The 23,792-nt window shown below is 50.0% G+C and overlaps 1 protein-coding gene and 1 pseudogene across 1 annotated transcript in view; both read right to left on the bottom strand.

Moving 5' to 3' along the window:
* Positions 1-23,792, bottom strand: part of LOC119251183 (patr class I histocompatibility antigen, A-126 alpha chain-like) — a gene marked incomplete at its 5' end in the record, with an annotated part of 301,825 nt that overhangs the window by 78,378 nt on the left and 199,655 nt on the right. The window lies entirely within an intron of this gene.
* On the bottom strand, positions 284-868 carry LOC119253062 (cofilin-1-like; annotated as a pseudogene).

Here is a 23,792-nt window from a genome sequence, read left to right as displayed (position 1 = left end):
AGGCATTGTCCTCCCCCTGCTGGGATTCCCTAGTCCTTCTGGTCTGGCAGGAAGGGGGCAGCCTGCAACCCCTGTGGGCAGGTCTGGGGAAGCCAGATGCTTTAGGCAGGGGGTGGAAGGGGCTTGCCCTCCAGGAAGATGACACGCTACCCCCAGCTTCTCTGCCAGGGTAGAGTTTTTTTTTTTTTAATTATGCATACAAGAGCTAGGGTGCAGGCCAGAGGTGTGGGGTGGGGATTGAGAGGATTCACCAGAGACAGAGTGGGGAGCAGAACAGGCAGACTGGCTGAAATACACTGCTGAGGGGAGCAGCGGGCGAGACAGGAGAGGTCTGCTGTGCCATGTGGGTAACTCCCTGGCCAGGGATCGAACTCGTGCTGCAGTGGCTGCAGATAGCTTCATACTGCGGAGACATAACCCTTTATGCCACCAGGGAGGCCCCAGCAGTTTGTAATTCATACTTGATCCATGTCAGCTTCTCCTTGGAGCTGGCAGAGATGATTTTGTGCTTAAGGGTGCACACTCAGGGGCCCAGAAGATAAGCATCAAGGCCTCCTTCTTGCTCTCCTTGGTCTGTTAGGTTGCGTCATGGAGGGCACAGTCCTGGTCTGGCAGTATCTTGACAAAGATGGGTAGGGGTTGTTCATGGCCTGGCCCACATCAGCTACCAGGATTTCTCTGCCCTCCGGGATGATGTTCTTCTTGTCCTCACTTGGGCAGAAGAGCACCACCTTCTTGCGCCTCTTCACTTCCTGTGGTGTTGATGACTTACGCACCTTCATGTCCTTGGACACTTTCCTGACACCTTCAGAGACAGCCACGCTGGAAGCCATGTTTCCCGAGAAAGCAAGGAGAGCCAGGAAAGGCAAGAGCTGCTAAGGCTGCTGCCAGAATCCGACTGCATGTGGCCTTTCCAGCCCCTTCTGTTTAGTATCAGATTCTCTATTTTATTTTTTTTAAAGATTTATTTAGATTCTCTATTTTAACAGAGGAGAAGCTGCAGCTCAGTGCAATAGAAGTTAAGACAGGGATGAAGACGACCCAGTCCCGCCTCTGCTGGAGCAGGAAAGTCATCAGGGAGAGACACAGGTCAGTGTGGGGAGGGATCTGGTGGGCAGGGCTGGGCCAGACTCCCCACCTCCTCACGTTATGCTAGTAGGAGCACAGACAGACACATGCAGGTGCCCTTTGCAACAAGTAAAGTTAGGTGGTCTTTTCTTTTTAAAGATTTATTTATTTGTGCATATAAGAGCTGGGATACAGGCCAGAGGTGGGGGGGGGGTGAGAGGATTCACCAGAGACAGAGTGAGGAACAGAACAGGCAGATCTGCTGAAATACACTGCTGAGGGCAGCAGAGGGTGAATCAGGAGAGGTCTGCTGTGCCATGTGGGTAGCTCCCTGGCAGGGGATCGAACTCATGCTGTAGTGGCTGTGGCGAGCTTCATAGGTTGTATCTTAAACCCTTTCACCACCAGGGAGGCCCCAGAGTTTTACTTTAAAAGTTGGTTGGGGCAAAACCAGAAGACAGACCCTGGTTAGAGTGCCCAGAAGATGAGACTAAGGAGCGATTATGGGGTGGGTGAGCTCCCCCATGGACTCCATCTACACTTTTCTTTTTTTAAAGATTTATTCATTTATGCATATAAGAGCTGGGATAAAGGCCAGAGATGCGGGGGGTGAGAGGATTCACCAGAGACAGAGTGGGGAACAGAACAGGCAGACTGACTGAAATACACTGCTGAGGGGAGCAGCGGGCGTGACAGGAGAGGTCTGTCTCGCCATGTGAGATGCACCCTGGCCGGTTGGGGACTGAACTCGCTCTGCAGAGGCAGCAGACCACCCCATAGTGCCGTGCCCAAGCCCATGTGCCACCAGGGAGGCCCACCATCTACACTTTTCTAAGGGCCTTCCTACCCCACATATCCAGACTTAGTATTTCTCTCCTTCTCTACCTATAGGAAGAAAACATTTTGTGAGAGGTCAGGGAGGAGGCAGGACCAAGAAGTCCTGAGGAACTGGCCTGTCCTGGTCTTCAGGACAGGATCAGGGAACATGAGGAGAAAGCACGTGTGGGAGCTGGGCCAGCCTCCTCCGTCCTTAGCAGGGACATTTCCTTTTTACCTGCAGCTACTCAAGTGAGGTCCCCATGACCAAAGTCATCAGTTGAAATATTTGTCCTTCATTTTTCATACCAAGGAGTTTCATGAGCTTTACAAAAAAGTGTCAGCAAACCTGGCTCTCAGCTGAGAAAGCGCATGTGTGTGGGATCATGCCTCACAGTATCAAGCAGACGTTAGACAAGAAATCTCAGACCTCATATGAGGTTTTCTCTACCTGAGAGCCTCTTCCTCCAAATCATAGCTCCAGTGAGCACAACCCCAAGGAGAACCAGGACAGCAATGATGTCCACGGTGGGGAAGGAGGACTGAGGAGGTGGCTCTGGAAGGGAAAAGTTGAGACTCTGACTTTCAGGCCTCAGCCCCCATCCTGCTGGAGGGCTCCAGAAGGGCTCCCGATGCCCCTGAGAAGCTCTGTGCCCATGACCCCCTCCTTACCCCATCTCAGGACTCAGGGCTCCAGCAGCCCCTCATGCTGCACGTGGCACGTGTATCTCTGCTCCTCTCCAGAAGGCACCTCCACAGCCGCCCACTTCTGGAAGGTTCCATCCCCCCCAGGCTGGGTGTCCACCAGCTCCATGTCATGGGTTATGTCCTCCCCATCTCACTGCCAGGTCAGGATGATGTCTGCAGGGTAGAAGCCCAGGGCCCAGCACCTCAGGGTGACCTCATGGTCAGAGGTAGCATAGTGGGTCACGAGTGTCTTTGGGAGTTCTGAAAATTCATACTTTGGGTTACTTTCATAGGCCACTGAAGCAGCCTCATGTGACCATCCTGAGAATGGACAGATAATTGCACTGGGTGGACAGAGTGCAAAACTGGAACACCAGCCTGGCCTTGGATCACTGGGATAGTCTCCTAATCCTTGGAAAGTTCTAGAATCAGGGTGCAGCAGTTCAGGGTGGCAGGCTGCAGGGCTCTGAGGGAGAGACTAGAGACCTCTCGTCTTGACCTGGATAGAGGCCCAAGTGACTCAGGAAAGTTGGAGTCAGGATCCAAGACCTCTGAGAATCAGATGTGAGCAAGAAATACACGGTTCACCAGAACACCGCCAGGATCAGAGAGATCAGTTATTTCAGGACTGTTCCTCACCTGGAGAGAGCGCCTTCCTTAATTGGCCCCAGGAAGGGCTGGCACTCTAGGGGTCACTTTCCAGTATCTGGACACCAAGGAGGACTCCTCACCTTCTGGGGCCATAGGAGGGTGGTATCTGGCCTTGAGCCCACTCTGCTTCCCTGTGCTGGACGCCAGCCTTGGCCCTAGGGGAGGCCCGAGGCAACTCTTACTTGCATGCGGTGTCTGGTTCCCTTTCTTCAGGTGTCCTTGGAGCCACTGGCCACACTCGCGTTCCAGGCGGGGGGTGTGGAATTCCGAGCGAGGACCTCCTCCCACTCACCCTCCCAGGTCTCATCCTCCCAGGTCTGCACCTCCATGCCCGCTGGGGTCCTGGCGCGCAGCTCCTCCATCAGGGTGAGGGGATCAACGCCGTCGTAGGCGAACTGATTGAAGCGGCTTAGGCTACCGTCCAGGCCCACTTCACAGCCATCCCTCACCTGCAAGGTGTGAGGCCCCGGCCGCCCCCGCCACGTCAGCCGCACCCACTTAGCACCTCCCATCCCCAGGCAAGCGCAGCTGCTGGGGATTTGTAATAAACTAACACAGAAACAGGGTAAAAGTTCCAAGGCCTCGAGGGGAAGCTCGGACCCAGAGACTGGAGGGAACCCCTGTCCGTAGGTGGGGATCACGCACCTGTTCCGCTCTGGGTGTAGTACATCCGCAGGTTGCTCAGTCGGAGCCTGGACAGGTGTACGTGGCTCTCGACAATCCGCTTTTGGCTCTCCCAACCCCTCTAGCTCCATCCAGGGCACTGTTGCCTCCATTTTCAGACTCGGGTCATTGTTGTGGCACCGCAGGAACTGCGTGTCGTCCACGTAGCCCACGCAGATGAAGCGGGGTTCCCCGGGGCCAGGCCAGGACATCGCGGTGTGCAAGTACATTACAGAGTGGGAGCCTGGGGGAGGGGAGGGGCTGAGACCCCAACTCTCCTCTGGGCGCCAGTGTCTGGGTCCGAGGATGAAGGGGCCGGGCAGGGGGAGAGAGCAAGGGGATTCGTGAGAGTAAAAAGGGGTGGCAGGAAAAGGTCAGGGCACAGGAGTGGGTGGAAGGGAGGAGCAGGACACCGAGGTGTGGGGTTTGATGCGGGTGGAGGAGAGGGCGGTCGGGGGACTCTTCCTGGGTCCTGGCCACTGCAGGGTCCTCTCACTCCTTCCAGGCCAAAGCCTGGAAGGACTTTTCTCCTCCGAACTTTTCCCCTCCGAACTTCGCACTCACCTGCCCAGGTCTCAGTCACGACCAGGGCCCCGGACAGCAGCAGGAGGAAGGTTGGAGGATCCATAGTCTGGATCCTCCTGGTCTGGGAAGACTCTAAAACCCAGTTCAGACTTTACACCCCGAAAGCCTTGACGTTGATTGACTTATCCGGACGGTCGTGTACAGGGAAATAGAACTGGGCGTGTACAGGGTGAGGACTTGGCGCAGCCTGTGACAGAGCAAAGTGGAGATGAATATTCCCTTCGCTTGGCTCCCCACCCAAACCCTGTCCTGAGGCCTGAAGCCCTGAGAACCAGCCTGAGAGCTGGGACTGGGTCCTGACCCTCCTGCAGGTGGCTCTTGGCTCTGGCGTCTTTGCTTCTGCATTGAGGAGCCTTTCTCACGCCGTCTCTCTGAGTACCAGGGTCTGTTTCAGTCAGTGATTCTCAAAATTTCTGTCTTTATGATCTGAATACACTCTCACAGATGAATGAGGATCCAAGGTAATTTTGTGGGTTATATCTATCAATATTTGCCATGCTAGAGATCGAAAATTAAAAAATGCTTATTCATTTAGAATGATATTAACAACCCTACATGTTAATAGGAATAAAATATTTTTATAAAAACTTTTTTCCAAAATAAAAACTATAGTGACAATATTAGGGGGACAGGATGTCCTGAGCAAGCTTCATACAGGCTTTGTGGACTCCACCCCCACTCCAGACCAAAGCCATCAGGACATTGGGAAAGACAAATCCCATCACCACCAAAGGGAGGGTTGCTGGGACCTGAGGGTGGGGTTAAGCTGCCAGGTTTGGTATAAAACCAGACACGTGGGCTTGTGTTGGCCGCACATGGCTCTTGGCTCGTCGCCAGCTCTCAGCGTGCCCTTGGGATTCCAGGTCAGCAGAACTTGTAGGATGCATTCATGAATTTATCTCCCTCTTTATCTCCCTGAGTTATTCATTTCTAAATTTCCCCTTCTTTGGTAAATAAACTTTTTATTAACCATTTTTGTGTGCCTGCAGTCAAGCATTAATAAGGCCCTTCTAAGCGCGCAGGTGAGGACCCACAGTCACACAACCAGTTTCATAAGGGGGTTGCCCTGTAAAAGTTTGGTGTTCAACGTGGTTGACCAAGTTACACCTGTGGTTGACCAGCCCAAAGTAACTTTCCTTGCGATGGTCACCACAAGTGCCACTAGGTCTGCAGGACGCGTGGTGTAATCTTTGTCTCAGGTCTTGAAAAGTCTGCTTTTTCCCCCCTTGTGTGCAGCTCTCTCTTATGGGTGTGTTTTTGACCAAAGCATGGCCTCAACCATGAGCTTAAGCAGTTTTATCCCTAGTTTGAGTTCTTTCGGTTTTTTCCAGCCTTGAGTTTAAGTAGCCTTTTTCCATTAAATATTATCACCAGTTTTATAAATGTACATAATTTGATAAAACCTGGTATATGGCACATTTTTTTACTTCTGCACACAAATGTGGGTGGTTTACAAGCCATCCCTACTTTACAATCTTTGCTTGTGGGTTTTTTTTTTTGTAATGTGCATAAGCGCCATTTGCTACATTCTTGTTTCTATGAGAGGTAGATGTTCTACTTCACATACTGAGAATGTGCAAGAATGCATTCAGGCTCTTAACTTAGCCATGCAACAACAAATTCAGGCTCTTGATTTAACTATTAAGAGTATGAGGGATGAAAACCGTACTGTTTTTGAGTCAGCTTTTAAAAGCATGCAGGATCAAGCTTGTAAAAGTATGCAGGACCAGCTACAGGCCGCCCTCCACGAGGACTGCAAGAGGGCAGAGTTAGAAGAGGAGGATTATCACGTGTTAAACATCTTAAACACACCAAGACAAAGTCCTTCTCCGTGTGACAAGGCCCCTCCCACGCAGACTCCTGAGGCTTCACAGCCTCCACTGCCCTCCAGGGAAGAAAAAAAAAAATGGCATCTCCCCCCACACTAGATGGGGCACCCACTTTTGCAGGAAGAATCACCCTGAAGCAGGACAGTTTCCTCTCCGACAGCTGCCAGTGGGTGGCTTGAATGAACATGGGTGACCTGCTGGGTACTTTTGGTCACACCATCCCTTTAGCACCGCGGACCTCCTAAATTGGAGGAGATCTGTCCCCTCATACCGGCAGGCTGCTAAGAGGATGGCGAACTTGTCTGCATTTATCTTCCTCTCCCAACGCCCTAACAGTCCATGCTCACTGCAGGGAGGAGGGACATTGGAAGTACAGTTGTCCCAGATTACAGGGGAGCAGCAGACACAATAATGACAGAAGACAGGACAGAAGACAGAGGACACCACGACATGACGATTCACCCAGGGGTGACTGGACGGAATATAGACAGAGCACACAGAACCCAGAACCACGGAGAGAGGAAAGGAGAGAAATGATAGCACAGAGTAGAGGCTCCGATGAAGATAGGAGGGAATATAGACAGAATAGAAGGAATCTAGAGCCAATTACAGAGGAAAGGAGACAAATGATATTCATGGAGAAGGTTCAGATGAAGAATAGGCGTTCCCGGGGGCTCCACTAAATCTAAAGAAGCCCATTACAATAACCGCCTCAGAGCCCCGATAACACTCGCTGTGGGGAATCGTCTGATTGATTTCTTGGTGGACACTGGAGCGACATTCTCAGTTCTGAATTCTAAATTGACTAAAGTGAGCAAAGAGACCGCAGCAGTCACTGGGATCCAGGAAGGCCACAACAGAAAGCCTTCTTACAACCTCTGGATGCCGGCTGGGCACCACACAGCTCCAGCACAGCGTCCTGTACATGGAAGAGTGTCCAATCCCGCTGCTTGGTTGTGACCTTTTAAGTAAGCTTAACGCACAAATTATGTTTTCACCCAAAATTCTGAGGCTTCACCTACAGGTACCTCCAGAACATGCTCTGTAGTTCCAGATGTTTTTTACTCAAGATGTTCCACCAAAAGTGAAGTTTTACCTTCAGAAATCATTGAACGAGTAAGTAAATGGGTATGGGCTGGTGGGACCCCAGGACGTGCAAAAAATGCAGAGTCTATAAAGATAGAAGTGATTGCAGGGGGCCTCCCTGGTGGCACAGTGTGTTGAGTGCTGCGCTGTGAAGCTGTCTGCAGCCTCTGCAGCGCTGGTTCGATTCCTGGCCGGCCAGGGAGATTCCCACATGGCGGGGCAGGCCTCTCCTGCCTTGCCCACTGCTCCCCTCAGCAGTGTATTTCTGCCTGTTCTGTTCCCCATTCTGTCTCTGGTGAATCCTCTCACCATCCCTCGCTTGTGTCCTGTACCCCAGTTCTTGTATAAAAATAAATAAATCTTTAAAAAAATAAAAGAAGTGATAGAAGGAAACAAAACCCCAAGGAGGAAGCAATACCCCTTAAAGAAGGAGGCCTTGAGGGGAATTGAGCCAGTGTTAAAAAGATTCCTTCAATCTGGACTCATTAGGCCCTGCCGCTCACCATACAACACTCCAATGTTGCCAGTGAGGAAACCCCATACAGGCCGTTTTGTCCAAGATTTTTGGGCCATTAATGACATTGTCCAGGATTTATATCCCGACTGTGCCTAATCCCTACACCTTATTAACTGCCATACCTGGTGACTTTGGATGGTTTTCTATATTAGATCTTAAAGATGACTTTTTCTGTATCCCAATAGATGTTCAGGATCAACTGTTTTTTTTTTTTTTAAGAGGTATGTATTTTTATTTATTTATTTGTTTGTTTGTTTTGTTTATACATGCACTGGGTACAGTCAGAAGTGCGGGAGGGTGAGAGAATTCACCAGAGCCAGAGCGGGGAGCAGAGCAGGCAGAAGGACCGAAGTACACTGCTGAGGGGAGCAGCGGGCGGCAGGAGAGGTCTGCGCGCCATGTGGGAACCTCCTCCGGTGTCCGGGGAGCAGCCGGGAATCGAACCGGTGCTGCAGAGGCCGCGGGCAGCTTCGCAACCCAGCGCTCAACTGCTGCACCACCAGGGAGGCCCAGGATCAACTGCTTTTTGCCTTTGAATGGCAAGACCCTAAGTCCAAGAGCACCCTCCGGTATTGCCGGCCTGTGCTTCCACAGGACCTCCCTGGTGGTGCAAGGAGTTAAGACGCAACCTATGAAGCTATCAGCAGCCACTGAAGCAGGAGTTCTAGCCCTAGCCAGGGAGCTACCCACATGGCACAGCAGACCTCTCCTGACTTGCCAGCTACTCCCCTCAGCAGTGTATTTCAGTCAGTCTGCCTGTTCTACTCCCCACTCTGTCTCCAGTGAATTCTCTCACCCTCCACGCCTCTGGCCCATACGCCAGTTCTTATATGTATAAATAAATCTTAAAAAAAAAAAAAAAGAGTTATAGGTATCCCAGAAGGTGAGGAGAGAGACCAAGGCACTGAGACACTATTCAAGGAAATTAAGCATGGAGTTTGGTAATTGCGTCACCATTGCTTTATTAGCTATAAAATAAATAACAACTTTAGTCATGCAAGATGTTAACAAAGTGGAAATGGTGTGGGGTAAACAAGAACTGTACTACCTTTGCAACTTTTCTGTAAATTTAACAGTATTCTTTAAATGTTATTTTTTTTTAATGTCCTCAATACTAAATAGATTGTAGAAGGAAAAAATGATCCACTTTCCTGTTTTCCAGAGACTGGAATCCAGGGACTTGTTTTGTTATCCAGGGACTGGAGGGGTCCTGGGGAGAAAAGCTGGAAACCTCACACACAGGGCAGGCTCCAGAGTCTTCTCTCCTCTGAGTCCTGCTTCTCTGACTCCTCACAGAGTATCTAACCCCAGGACACCGACCCCAGAGCCCCCAACTCTGCCCAATTCACATCCCGCCCCATCCTGGCGGCTCCACCAGAATCCGGAGCAGCGCGGCAGCGCCCCCGTGTGGCCACAGGGCTGAGCACAGGAGCCCAGAGCCGCCCTTTCTCCTGCTCAGCCAGGCCCTCCCCAGGCCCTGGGCTCGCAGCGGCAGGACAGGGATCTGCCACAAGGGGGCGCCCAAGTCTGTGTCAGTTTTAGTGTCCTCATTTTTAGTCTCCAGTGGACATGACAACTGGTTCCTAGATTCTGAGAAAATCCCCAAATATAAAGGTTGCCTCAGTCTCTTGGGATGGAAACTTAGATCCCAGGGTCCCTGTAATTTGTTTCTGCTTCTGCTTCCAAGGACGAAAGGCCTTCCTCCTGGGAATCACCTGACATTCTCCATCCTTGGAGGAGGGGAGGGCCTAGGAGAGCCCCCAGGGCACTGACTAGGAAGATGGGGAGACTCCTGGAAAAGAGAGAGAAGATGGAAATGGGGACTTTAGGGGACAGAGGTGGAAAGGGGTACAGTGGGGAGCCAGAGAGGACCGGGCAGGGACGGGGCAGCATCGGGGACACTGTGGGGGGAAGGTCTGTGTGGGCTGATCTCAATTACAATACCCAGTCAACCAGCAGATGAGAAGTGCCTGGAGAGCAGACTCACAACCCCTGAAAATATAGATGTGAGCACATTTTCTAGTCACCTTCTTCCCCTTTTTCTTTTTTCCTTCCCCTTACAACTGCTACTGTATGATTATTCTATTAATAAAAAGGCCAGGATCTTGCTCTTCAGCAGCATGCTGCATTATGTAGCCTACTCCATGACTCCCATTTCTTTATCAGTGTGGTGTTGCCAGATGCAACACTTGGTAAAACACCCATATTTCCAATAGTCAGTCAACTAGAAGGGAAAAAAGAACCTTATTGGATATATGCAAACTAACATTTTGACATGAGAAAATAGAATACTTAGTAAAAGTTTTACTGCTGCAAACCAGCCGCAACAGCCTGGGTGTCAGGGGTTCCTGAAATATGGGACAGCGTCGGCGCAATTGTAGAAAATGAGTGAGGATGAGATGCAAACACTTAATCAGGGTGCGGCCCGGACCCTTGTCAGACAACATGAGTAGCATGGCTTCCAGCATTTTACATCCTCGGGAGAGAGAAAGAAAGGAAATATTTCAGTTAGCTTTTATATATATATATTTTTATTGAAAGATATATCAGGGCCTCCCTGGTGGTGCAGGGGTTAAGATACAATCAATGAAGCTATCTGCAGCCACTGCAGCACTAGTTTGATCCCCAGCTAGAGAGCTACCCACATGGTGCAGCAGACCTCTCCTGACTTGCCTGCTGCTCCCCTCAGCAGTGTACTTCGTCAATCTGCCTGTTCTGTTCCCCACTTTTCTCTGGTGAATTCTCTCGCCCCCCTATCTCTGGCCTGTACCCCAGTTCTTATATGGATAAATACATAAATCTTTTTAAAAAAAGATATATCGGGCCTCCCCTGGTGGCGCAGGTGGTTGAGCCCTGTGCTGTGAAGCTGTCTGCAGCCTCTGCAGCGCCGGTTCTATCCCGGCCGGCTGGCGATGGTCCCAAATGGTGCAGCAGAACTCTCTTGTCATGCCCGCTGCTCTCTTCAGCAGTGTATTTTGTCAGTCTGCCTGTTCTGTTCCCCGCTCTGTCTCTGGTGAATCCTCTCACCCTCCTGCGCATCTGGCCTGTACCCTGGTTCTTGTGTAAATGAATAGATAAATCTTTTAAAAAAAGATATATCATATATCAAAAGATATATTTATGGGCCCAGCTTTGCATAAGTTTTGTAGTTTTCTTTAGTTTCATGACAAAACTGTAGTTTTATTTCTTAGTGTGAAAGAAGTTTAAAAGAATTAATGTTCATAGAGAGAAAGGAAGAAATAACATTAGGAATAAAACACCCAAAGTTCCCCAGCCCCTCGTGGGTAAAGACCCAAACACACAGCCTTGGCCCAAAGCAGGCCACTGTGGCCTGAAAGGTCCCCCAATGCTAAGGCACCTTCAGGTGGGGACCTGGGAAGTGGATGAAAGGAGCCAGTAAGTCTGGGCCAAAAGGAGCAAAATTAAAGTACAAGGGAAAGGTCTGTCTCCCCCCTGGGTCTCTTCCAGGAGTCTCCTTCCACGTCTCTAAGTTCCTGGTTCAAGTCCAAAGCCAAGAAGCAAGGCGGCTTCTCCACACGCCTCTCTCCTGTGTGTCTCCCGGGGCTCTCTGCGCTGACAAACCTTTATGTTCTGAGCAAATCATCCATCAGAACAGCCTGTCACAGCTGACACTCTTGGTGTCTGTCATGAGCAGCCCCAGAACTTGCCATCAACCTCCTGGGTATCCTGCCCCTGGTACATCAGAAGGCATCAGTGTCCGGCACTCTTTGGGGCATCAGCAGGGCAGGATCTCAGTTTAAACAAGAGCTTTAGTTCAAAGAAAACAGATCATGAGTCATGTAGCATGTATGTGCAGCCTGCATGTGTGCAGATTCCTCTACTAGGTATGGGCCCTTCCTCCCTGGCCCCCTCTCAGAAAGACAGAGCTAAGGTAGGGGAGAGGACACTGTGGTTCTCACCCCTGTGCTCAATTGCAACCACTCAGGCTCAGGGAACAGCAATGAGGTTTCTCTAACAAACAGGAGAGCAGGGAAATAAAGAGTTTCTAAGGCCTCAGTGGCCAGCTGTGTCACCCAAGATAGTGTCCGCTGTGTCCAATAGTCCCAAATTAAGGCTGCCTGTGTAAGGTGGTACAGTCCCGTCAGGGAGGGCCTGGAGCTGGTGGAACAGCCGGAAGCACTGGGCCAGGACCCAACCCATAGTGGCAGCAGGAGGTGTTCCCAGGGGGTGCTCCCCTCTGAGCATCACCCCAGCAGGCACAGCCACAGTCTGAATGCTGGGCCTGAAGGGAAGGAGGCAACAGCACCGGGAGGTGGTGCCGGACAGTCAGCAGCAATGACAGGTCTCAAAGCTGACCTTGCTGCTGTAGCCCCAGTGGGCTGCATGCCCTGGGGTGGTGTGTGGGGACAGAGAGCCTCTGCTGCCAGATTGGTTGCCGCCATTTCCATGACACTGACGGTGGCTGCTGGTAAAGTGCCCACCTACTGTCACCCACTGCCACTCCCGCTGCTGGGTGCAGTGGCCACAGCTGTCAGGGTGGCCTCAGCCCTGTCCTCAAGCAGCGGCCTTCTGGAGCCTGCCAGAGCTGGTGGGGTCCATTCATACCCAGCTGATGCCCCCCAGCTATCATCCCTAGCTCAGTGAGGAGGTCCTTAGCGAAGCTGTCCTGTGGCACCCACTGCAGGGCGGCCTTGGTGCTGCCCAGAAGCAGCTCCTCTGAGGGGCCAGGGATGGAGGAGCCAAGCCCTAGGGGCTCCTGTGCTTAACCCTGGCTTGCTCTGGGGGAGGGGCCCTCTGAAGTCTGTCTGCCCCCTGTCAGGAAACTCCCCCTCTGCCACCACCTCTAGAGCTGTGCCCACCAGCTCCCACCTGCACACACAGGGTGCCAGGGTAGGAAAGCCCCACTGCATCTGCCAGCCCTTTCAGACTCCTGCTCCCACTGGCCTCTGGCTGTGCCCACTGGGGCAGCTGCACCAATAAAGCCCACATGTCCCACCACTCAGGGGGCAGGACAGAGCTGGGTAAGCCACAGGGATCTGGAGTCAGTGTTACACACTACACTATTATATACAGACATATACACATTCACATGTATCTATTAATGCCTTTAGTAAATTTTACTTGAAAAATCTATGTTGTAAATTTGTATGAAACGAGTAAGAAATCCATCCAGGAATAGTGACAGATTTTCCTTATGCTGAACCACTTCCTCATGTCCACCTGGATATGCCTTCTGGGAGAGAAAGCAAAACAGACCCCCCAGCACATGTCTTGTCTTTTTCCTCCCAGGTCCTCACAGCTCCCTGATCACCGACATCAGGGGGATCCCAATTTGGCTGTGTTGCATCGGGCAACCCCACACTGACAAAGACGCGGGAGCCGTGGAGCAGGCTGCATAATGCAGGCTGCCGCTGCGAGCAAGATCCTGACCGTTTTTATTGGTGGAATAATCATAGAGCATCAGCTACGTGCGTTAGGAGGACAAGGAGAAAGGATGGGTGAAACTCGGGAATGTCATCAAGGGCTTGGGGGGACATGAGTCTGCTGACTGTGTTATCAGCTTGATGACCAAGTGTTGTAATCGAAAACTGGACCCCAAACCCCCGGCCATGTTTCTAATCTTATTAAGAAGGCATTCCACTGATCAGCCTCTGGGGTCCCTTGTCATACATCAGTCCTCAGCGCCCAGGGCGTTCCTGGTCATACCTCATGATGTACGAATCGGGAATGAGTTTGTGCATCCGTCCTCAGCCCCCAGGGTGTTCCCGGTCCTATCTCTTGATGCACACCCTTTCCAGAGTGATCCAGCTTTCTGCTCTTGATTGGTATGAAAGTCACCTTGTAAGGTTTGGCTCATATGACTGTGACTGGACCGTTCTGACCTTGGTATAGGAATGCAGAACTGCAGGTAACCGTAATGGTGGCTGAACGGGCCACTGAAGTCTGGCAGACCCACATGGTTGAGCCCCAGGATGTATGTGGGCGTGTTACAAACGCTCAGGTCTCGCCCAGATCCAGCAGCTCAGAGTGATGAACAGGGAGCCTGGGAATCTCTTCTTCATCATGCCCTGCGTGTGAGGCTGACGCACAGCCAGGTGGGAGTCATGGTTTTGACCTGCTGCTAAAAGTGTGATCTGAAACCAGCACATCAGCACCAGCGCTGTTATAAACACAGACTCTCGGGCTCTGTTCTAGACCTTCTCAGTCTTCATAAGCATCCCAGTGACTCCTCGGCTCACTGAAGTGGGCCTCTTTGATCTTTGTGTCTTCTCCACGTGGGGTCAGACTGTGCAGTGAGTGGGGCTTTGGTCTGATCAGGTCACCCAACAAATATCATTTACATCATATCACCTCCCAGATCTATTTCTCAGTTTACATATTTCACCTGTGCTCCAGGCTTGTCTGACCTTTGCCACCATCACTGTATTTTCAGTAACCCTCAGCTTCAACTCTCCTAATGAACACCTCGGATGCCATTTCCACAAATGTGCTACTTCTGAAGCCTGCTCGTGTCACCGAGGGCTCCACATCTCTACTTCACAGTCTGAGATGTTGGGTGGCATCCTGACCCATCTTTCTCACAACCCAGATGTTACATTAGGAAATGCTGTAAAGTCCATCTCTAAATATATCCAGATCCAAACACTGTGTTACTTTCCTCATCATACCCCATAAAGCTACCAAATTTTCCATCTTAGAACCTGTGCTAGTTTCCCACATTTATCTTCCCACCTATCACCTTCACCTCTTGATTCTGCACAGCAGCCAGACGGAGGCTTCCAAAAAGAAGTTGCACCATGTCAATCTCTGCCCAGAAAGGTCTGGTAATCCCACATCTTACTCAGAGAAAAACCAGTCTTCAGTGACAAGAATAAATATTTGGCAGTTATTTCTTTTTAGGAAAAGTATAGGTTTTTCACTTTGAAAAAAGCAAAAGCACAATGTATCAGTTTAGCTAGAAATCCAGCAGCCAAATATACTACTTGGCCATCAATGTTCCCTTTCCAAATACATTTAGATGCACAATATTTTACAATTATTTCATGATGGTTTTAAATTAAAAGCCATAAAATCTTTAGTTAAATAGCCCCACATCTGGATTGAATCATGGTAGTATAGATATTTTTTAGAAATTCCAGTGTAGGGCCTCCCTGGTGGTGCAAGGGGTTAAGACACAACCTATGATGCTATCCTCAGCCACTGCAGCAAGACTTCGATCCCTGGCCAGCCAGGGAGCTACCCGCATGGTGCAGCGGACCTCTCCTGACTTGCCTGCTGCTCCCCTCAGCAGTGTACTTCAGTCAATCTGCCTGTTCTGTTCCCCACTCTGTTTCTGGTGAATCCTCTCACTCCCCCACTTCTGGCCTGTACCCCAGTTCTTGTATACATAAATAAATAAATCTTAAAAAATAAAGAAATTCCAGTTTATCTATTCATCAGTAAAATGCATTTCACAATGTCCCCAAAGAAGAAGCTTCCTGTGTGTCAGGAGTTGACAGTGTCATCACACCTGCTAGGAAGTGGGTCACTTGCACAGTCACTACTAGATTCCATCAGACCTGCTGTCATACTGAGGCTTCCCGTGAACAAAGTACTACAAGTGGTCATTGCCAGACCAGCAGGAAGACGGAGCTCACTCCTGACACCAGACACCACCTGAATCCTGTACTTATGTTCCCTTGTCATGGTGCTGAGCCTTGGTGCTATTAAGCACAATGAGTTTTCCTTAATGAATTTTGGGAGTTAAAGCAAAGGTATATTACCTGGCTCCCTCAATAATTTACTATCTCTCCAACTTTTTAAAAATTATTGATGAGACTATATAAGTTATAGATTCACTGGCTAGGAAGACACAGTGACCTCTTAGGTCAAACCCTGGTGTTTACCCATGAGGTTGGTTTCTCTTGGTCTCTCACCATGACCATCATCTATCTGTCAGCAGTGCCCTCAATGTGGAGTTTCAAATGCTGTCATTGCTATGTCTCCTGGCTGGATATAGATTATTTCCCCTCATTAAAAATATTTAATAATGGAGCAATAATGTGCTCAGGGTGTCCCCGGTGGTGCAGCGGGTTGTGCACAGTGCTACGAAGCTGTCCACAGCCTATGCAGCGCAGGTTCAATTCCTGGCCCACCAGAGAGTTATTGACATGGCATGGCAGACCTCTCCTGTCTCACCTGCTGCTCCCCTCAGCAGTGCTTTCAGTCCGTCTGTTTGTTCTGCTCCCCACTCTGTCTCTGGTGAATTCTCTCACCTTCCCGCACCTCTGGCCTATACCCTATTTCTTGTATAAATAAATAAATCTTTAAAGAAAAAATAATGTGCTCAGTCTTTGTAAAGTCAGCATTGAATAATTTCTCTCTCTCTTTTTTTGAAAGATTTATTCATGCACAGAAGAACCGGGGCACAGGCCAGATGCATGGGAGGTGAGAAGATTCACCAGAGCCAGAGCAGGGAACAGAACAGGCAGACTGACGAAATACACTGCTGAGGGGCACAGCGGGCGAGACAGGAGAAGTCTGCCATGCCATGTGGGTTGCTCTGTGGCTGGCGAGGATCGAACCGGCACTGCAGAGGCTGCAGACAGCTACACAGTGCTGCGCTCAACCTTCTGCACCATCAGGGAGGCCCTAATTTCTCATTTTTCACAACCATTTCCTGCTTGCTGCTGTGCTTTTCTTCTGTCACCTTCTTCCATAACTGTGGTCTCTTTCCTTCAAAGGAGGAATGAGCCTCCAATTCTACCCCACAATGTAAATTATTGTTCACAGCTGAAGTCAAAAGAAGAGGTGAATGTCTGTATGGTGAGCTGAGCCACTAATAAGTGGCCTTAAGATCTGAAGACATGAAAATCACCATCATGAATGGAAACTGAATGGCTTCATCAGCACTATCCCCAGGGCCTCAGGGATCAAACCCCTGACCCACACTTACCTGCAACCTGAGTGTAGCTTCCTCTTTGTCCTCCTGTGGGATGAATCATCATGTGAGACAAGGGAGGAGTCAGCCCGTGCAGTCCTAAAGGAATCTTCTAATCCTGGAATACTTTGACTAAAGACCCAGGTTAGGACTGGGAAAAATGAAAAAAGGAAGTGCGGGGACTGGACCAAATGCCTTCTGGGCAACATGTGTATGGATGGTACTTCCCATTAACCAGGCAGGGCAAGTTCTCCCTCGGACTTGAAAGCCCTCAGTGGACAAGATCCCCCCAGTCCCTTCCCTACCTGAGTGCTTCTTCCTCCAGATCACAGCTGCAGCCACTGCAGCTCCAGTGAGCACAGCTCCAAGGAGAACCAGGTCAGCAATGATGCTTTTGAAGTTCTCAGAAGGGCTCCTGATTCCCTTGAGAAGAGGCCCTGTGCCCAAGTCCCCCTCCTTACCCCATCTCAAGATAAGGGGCTCCAGCAGCCCCTCATGCTGCACATAGTATGTGTCTCTCTGCTCCTCTCTAGAAGGCACCACCACAGCCAACCACTTCTGGAAGCTTCCATCACCTGCAGGCCTGGTGTCCACCCAATCCATGTCCTGCATCAGATCTTCCCCATTTCTCTGCCAGTTCAGGCTGATGTCCACAGGGTAAAAGCCCAGGGCCCAGCACCTCGGGGTGACCTCATGCTCAGAGATGGGGTTGTGGGCCACATGTGCCCTTTGGGGGTCTGAGTGGGAAGAATCGGAAATTTTATGGTTTATATTTTCTCCATGGACACTGAAGCAGCTTCATGACGATCCTCAGAATGGACAGGACAATATGCTTGGAAGAAGGAAGCACAAACCCCAGAAACCAGCCTGGTCTGGGAGTCCGGGAGAGTAGGTGAGAGCCTGGGGTAGGATGCAGGTCTCTAAGCATTTTGTTGCTGACTTGGGTGGAGGGTGATGACACAGACAGGCAGGAGTGAGATCTCCAAAAATGCTCTCTGACTAAAAATCAAGATCTTGAGGGAGAAACTCATTGTTCCTAAGAAGACTGCCAGTGAAAAGGATCCTATGCAGGGTGATTTCAGGGGGTGGTCTCCCCTCTTTCTCAGGAGAAACTGGATTCCTTAACTGTCCCTCAGAAAAAATAGGAGCCGCTGGACCAGTCTCTACTACAGAGTTTTGAAATGTGACAGACAGCTCCTTCTCTGACCAGAAGGGGGCGCTTTTCTGACCATGATTCCGTTTTCCCTGAGGGGTGTAAGCCTCAGGGAGATGAAAGACTCCTCAGCACCTCTTACTTCTGAGCTGCAGCACCTCCTTCCCCATCTGCAGGAGTCTTGGGAGTCACTCCACGCACCTGCCCTCCAGGTTGTTCATTTTGTGCTTTGCCCAAACTTCCTCCTCCACTATGGCAGGTGCCATAGCCTCTCGAAATCACTGTGGAATGGGATCTGTGACCTGCCCTGGGCAAACATTGTTCACCATCCTAGCTCTGATTGTAGTAGCTGCGCAGGTCCTCCAGGAGCCATGTAGGGCAGCTTTGAACCTCTGTGCCTATTGTCTTTGGTTCTGTATCATTGTCCAGATCCTCCTGTCCCATCTGCTCCACCCTGGGCTCCAGCACCTCCACACTGTGACCTGGAGAGTCGCTGTCAAACCGCCTGAACTGTGTGTGTCGTCCATGTAGCCCACGGCGATGTACTGGGGCTCCTTGAGGCTGGGCTGGGAGGTCTTGGTGGTACAGGTCAGAAGCGTGGGAGGGTGAGAGGATTCACCAGGGACAGAGTAGGGAGCAGAACAGGCAGACGGACCGAAGACACTACTGAGGGGAGCAGTGGGCGAGACAGGAGAGGTCTGCTGTGCCATGTGGGCTTCTCCCTGGCCAGCGTAGAATTGAACCAGTGCTGCAGAGCCTGCAGACAGCTTTGCAGTGCGACGCTCAACCACTGTGCCACCGGAGGCCCTGGGAGATCTTGGTTTCGAAAAGCCTTAGATAGTGGGAGCCTGGAGGCAGGAAGGGGTGAAAGCCAGGCTGACCCATCTCCCTGGGTCCTGAGTCCCAGGAAGATGGGGCATGAGGGGAGAAAGTGTTCAGGGAAGGAGGAGCCTCCAGAGCTTGAAAAGGGGCATCAGGTGGAGAAGGAGTGGGACTCAGGGGGACAGAAGAGGGAGCTAGTGTGGGAGGGACAGAAAGGCACTAGGACTGAGAGGAACCGTGGGGGGACAGAGGGGCCTAAGGCAACAGCCTCCACCAGAGAAGCCTTTTCTCTCCCCATCCTGCACTCACCAGCCTGGGCCTGGGACACAGCCCTGGAGAGAAGCAGCAGGAGGAGGTTGGGGGCCCCATGACCAGCACTGCTGGGGTCTGGGGAGCTTCTGACTCTAGGCTGGTGGACAGAGACTTAACTGGGGGCCATGCTGATTGGCTTCTCTGGGAACCTCCAGGCACTGGGGACTGAGAACTGGGGGGGAGTCACAAGTGTCCAGGGTCCAGCACAGGTGGTGGAGACAGAAGGGAGGCTAAGGGGGCAGTGGGGTATCCCCAACAGTAACCTTCCTGCCCTAGACACAGCCCTGGGGCCTGGAACTATGAGAACCAGACTAGGGCCCTGGGGCTTTGCTCTGCCCCCTCCTCTCCTCACCCAGAGCTTTGTCACACTGTCTCCCCGATTCCAGGCCCAAGGACTGGGTCAGCGCTTCTCAGTCATTTTCCTTTCAGAATCTGCATAAAGTCTTACAGATAAGTGAGGACGCCAAGTATACTTTTGTTTATGAGGTATTACTACCCCTATTTACCACCCTAGGAATAAAGCTGTGTTTAATCATGTAACTATTTCATTTAGAATAATATGTATAACCCAATGCATGTTAACAGAAAGTGTTCTTAACAGAAATAATATTTCTGAAAATAATCGGGGCAATGAGAAGAGTGGATCTTTTGCATTTTATATTTTTGCAATTGTCTTTCTTGTCTGTCTCATTAGAAGACCTTTGCATTTTCATATTTTCTTCTCCATTTGGTCTGTTGTTCTGGTTGAAGTCTATGAAAAAATACACACTGCCTTACTATAACTATGCAGACACTGCCTTACACAAATATGTTGAAGTAGTGTTTTCAGACAATTTGAAATATTCCACTTTGATACTACATTAAAACTATACAGGTGGTGTTTTGGTATTTTCTCCAAGGTTAATTGCAAAGTGAAACCTGAAACAGTATCATTGAATATTTCTTATTCTGTTACATTTCCATAGTGTTCTTGTAGAAATAAATTCTGGCCTTTTATCCAGGCAGAGGAAGAACAATCGGTACTTCAGGAATGGTGAGGTCAGAAGCTTTATTATTCATGTATGAGGTCCCAGACCTGGGTAGCCCCATAAGGTTTGAGCACCGGTTTAAAGACCAAGGGCATTTGGTTTGTTTCCAAAGCTTAGCTATTGTAAACAGTGCTGCTATAAACATAGGGGTGCAGGTGCTCTTTGGAATTGATGTTTCGGTGTCCTTTGGGTAAATACCTAGGAGTGGAATTGCTGGATCCTATGGAAGCTCTATGTTTAGTAGGTCCAGAAATCTCCACACAGCTCTCCATAGTGGTTGGACCAGTTTGCACTCCCACCAACAGTGCAGGAGAGTTCCTTTTTCTCTACATCCTCGCCAACATTTGTTGTTGCTAGTTTTTTTAATATGTGCCATTCTCACTGGTGTAAGATGGTATCTCATGGTAGTTTTGATTTGCATTTCCCTGATGACAAGTGATGTTCAACATTTTTTCATATGCCTGTTGGCCATTTGCATTTCCTCTTCAGAGATCAAGAAGGTGTGGTACATATACACCATGGAATATTACTCAGCATTCAAAAAAGATAAACACATGCAATTTGCAGCAACATGGATGGCGCTGGAAGGGATCATGCTCAGCGAAATAAGCAAGAAAGAAAAAGAAAAATACCGGATGGTCTCACTCATAGCAGGAATCTAGAAAACTTAAATAAGGGACCAGGAAAATGAATAACTATAAGAAAGTGAAAATCAAAATCAACAAACAACTATGAACCAGAGACACTCTATGGGGGTTGGGGGCGGGGAGGGGAGGGATTGGGGTCAAAATAAGGGGGTTCCAATTGTATGGGGAATATAAAAATAAAATTTATTTTAAAAAAATCAACAAAACAAAACAAAACAAAAAATAAAGACCAAGGGTTCCTTTTATACACAACTGTGTCCATATCTCTTACATTGATAGTGATGTGGTTTTTGTGGTCTGTGGGTTTAGAATGTGGGGTCCTTGGGGTCACTCTGGGAAAGGTTTCACCAGAGCTCCTATTTCAGCGACACATGGAGAATTCTCCAGGCGAGTTTCTCCACGGGACAGAGACACTAGTTATATTTAAAGGGAAGGTTTATTAGGGCAAGAGACAGAAGAGTAAGACACTTACATAGACACAGGTGGGCAGGAAGAGCTGCTCCGAAAGGGACAGGTTTGCTGAGAGAGGCCTGCGTGGTTGCAGGCGAGCGGCCTTGAGGAGAGCTGCCTCCACTGAGGGAAGTCAGTGAGGAGAAGCCTTGGCAGGTACAGGTCATGGCAGGCAGGGAGGCTGCTGCCCTGCGGAGAGAGGTATCTGTCACAGGTGGGCAGAGGGAGAGCTGCCCCAAGCTTGTGCAGACTGCACTGATATAGTCCTTTTCTGTTGGGAGGGGCCACTCCTTGTAAGCTTTAGGGTTAGTGGCTGATTTGGGATAACTTTGCAGAATCTGAAAAAGACCTGAAATTCCACAATGGGCTCAATCTCCATATCTTTACCTTTGGATGCGCCCTGGGATACCTGCTTGGATGTTATGCTTTGTAATCTAGGCTTTGGCGCCAAAGGATCTTAGTTTTCACAACTGTGTAGTCTGTGCGGAAGGATCCTAGTTTCCACAACTGTGTTGATGGTTATGCTAATCTCTTCTACCCCCATCCTTGTGAGAGCCAGTGTAGGACCAGGATGGCCACAGAGCAGGTTATTTATGATTCGGCAGATGGGGTAAAGGAGAGTCCTGGAGCCCGCATTGGTTTTATTAGGCTTTTATTGAGCTTTACATGTAGTGTGGCAAACAGGTACAGGGTAGGCAGGGGTGCCAGGGGGCCAGAAAGCCTGCAGGCCTCCTAGCCCTGGCAAGTCTTCACTTTGGGCTTCTCTGGCTACTTTCTCCCCTTTTCTCTTCTGCTGCTCTCCTGCTTCTGCTTCTCTGGAGCCTATCTCAATACCCCTCCCGGCCCACAGAAGTAAACCAGACAGCTTGCAACAATGTAACAACTGCAGGTGCCCCATCAGGCAAGGCAATCCTGATGGTGGAAGGGCAGAAAAGCCTGAAAACCATTTATCCTACAGCCAGGTTTCTGGTCTTGTGGTGCTTCCTTTCTTCAGTTTTTTTCATTCCTGTCCTCCATCAATAGCATCGTTTTCAGCAGTGCAGGGTCAGGACTGGATACAGTGCAGGTTTTCTGATCCCATGCAGACCGGGTAAAGGAGGAGTCAGAGTCCTCAGTGGGTTTTTTGCAGGTCTTTTATTGGGGTTCACCAGGCATATGGCAGGCAGGGGTGTTGGGGGGGCGGGACGCTGGCAGGCCTCCCAGCCCCCAGCAAATCCTCACTCTATCTGGGCTCTCTGGTGATCTCGGCTTCTCTTTCGGTTTCGGCTTCGGCTTCTACTGCTGCTGCTGGCATCCCCGTGACACCGCCCTTAAAAGCACAGTCTTAGCTCAGCTGAATCCCATCTACCTATGCCCACACCCTATTCCAGGTGCCCGCCATCAGGCATGCATTCAGGACAAGGATCCATCATCTATCCTGATGGCGGAAGGGCAGAAAAGCTTGATATTTTCTTTACCCTACAAGCAGGCAACCATTTGCTGCAAAGTCCCCAGACAAGGGGCGCCAGGCAAAGGGGGCAAGATGAGGTATTTGAGGATGCCCTTTAAGAGACAGGCCAGCTGGTTTACTGCCCAACGTTGTAGATAAGAGTGCTCAGGCCCTGGCCATGCATCTTAGAAGGGAAAGAGCTGTGAGTAAGCAAACTTGTTAATTATGCCTGCATGGGAGTGTTCATTGTGTTACAGGGCAGGGAGAGGAGCACCCAGGCCCCGCAAACCTGCCTGCTCTAAATAGGTTCTGTCATCGGCCATATCAAGACAAAACATTTAAGACTGTAATGGAAAGGAAATTGAATACAATTAGTAAACTATATAGAAAAGACAAAGAATATAGTTTCTAAATCCAGCACCCAAAGTTACCCGTCCCCTCATGGGTAAAAGACCACCCGAATGGGATTGGCCCAGAGCGAGCCCCAAAGCCTGCCACAAATCTAAAGCATCTTTTAGTGGGGACCCACAGAAAAGGATCAGAAATAACCAGACAACCAGACAAGTCTGGAGGGATTAAGAGCAAAATCAAAATCAAGATAAAAGCTAACATTGCTCTCCTCCCCATGGGTCTCTCAACCACGTCTGTTTCAGGACCAAAAGGCAAACGCAGTTTCTTCACATGTCTCTCTGTTCCATGTGCCTCCTCCATGTCTCCTTCTGGCTCCATCTGCTTCATTTCTTCTTCTGTCTCCTCTCCAGGTTCTCTTCTCTTTAGCTCCACCCTCCTTGGGTGGGGCGAGGGAACATTTTCCTGGGCACCACTCTATTACAATTGCACCTAGACTGGAAATTCTGCTGGAATCTTTATATTCATTTGCTCAATAATATATTTTCTCATCACTCTCTTGCATATTGGTTGGTCTTGTGCTATGTGTGTTTTTTTTTTTAAGTAATATATTGTTCCACTAAGTTATAAAGTCAAGGTCCATGCAGGAGGCCAAATGCAAAAACCCACCAGGCAGCCCACCTGGGAACAGCCCACCAGGCTTCACTGACCCCCACCATGGGTCCGTGAAGTCCGCCCGGGGCGCAATAAATTTTCCCTTCCTTTGAGAAAGTTTAGCCTGGCTCTCCTTTTCTTTACCAGGCCAAACCTTTCATAAGCT

Source organism: Talpa occidentalis, unplaced genomic scaffold (assembly GCF_014898055.3).
Source record: "Talpa occidentalis isolate TD23 unplaced genomic scaffold, MPIMG_talOcc4v2.1 talOcc4.2, whole genome shotgun sequence".
In the NCBI taxonomy this organism is placed as follows: Eukaryota; Metazoa; Chordata; class Mammalia; order Eulipotyphla; family Talpidae; genus Talpa; species Talpa occidentalis.
This window is presented reverse-complemented; position numbering and strand designations above follow the sequence as displayed.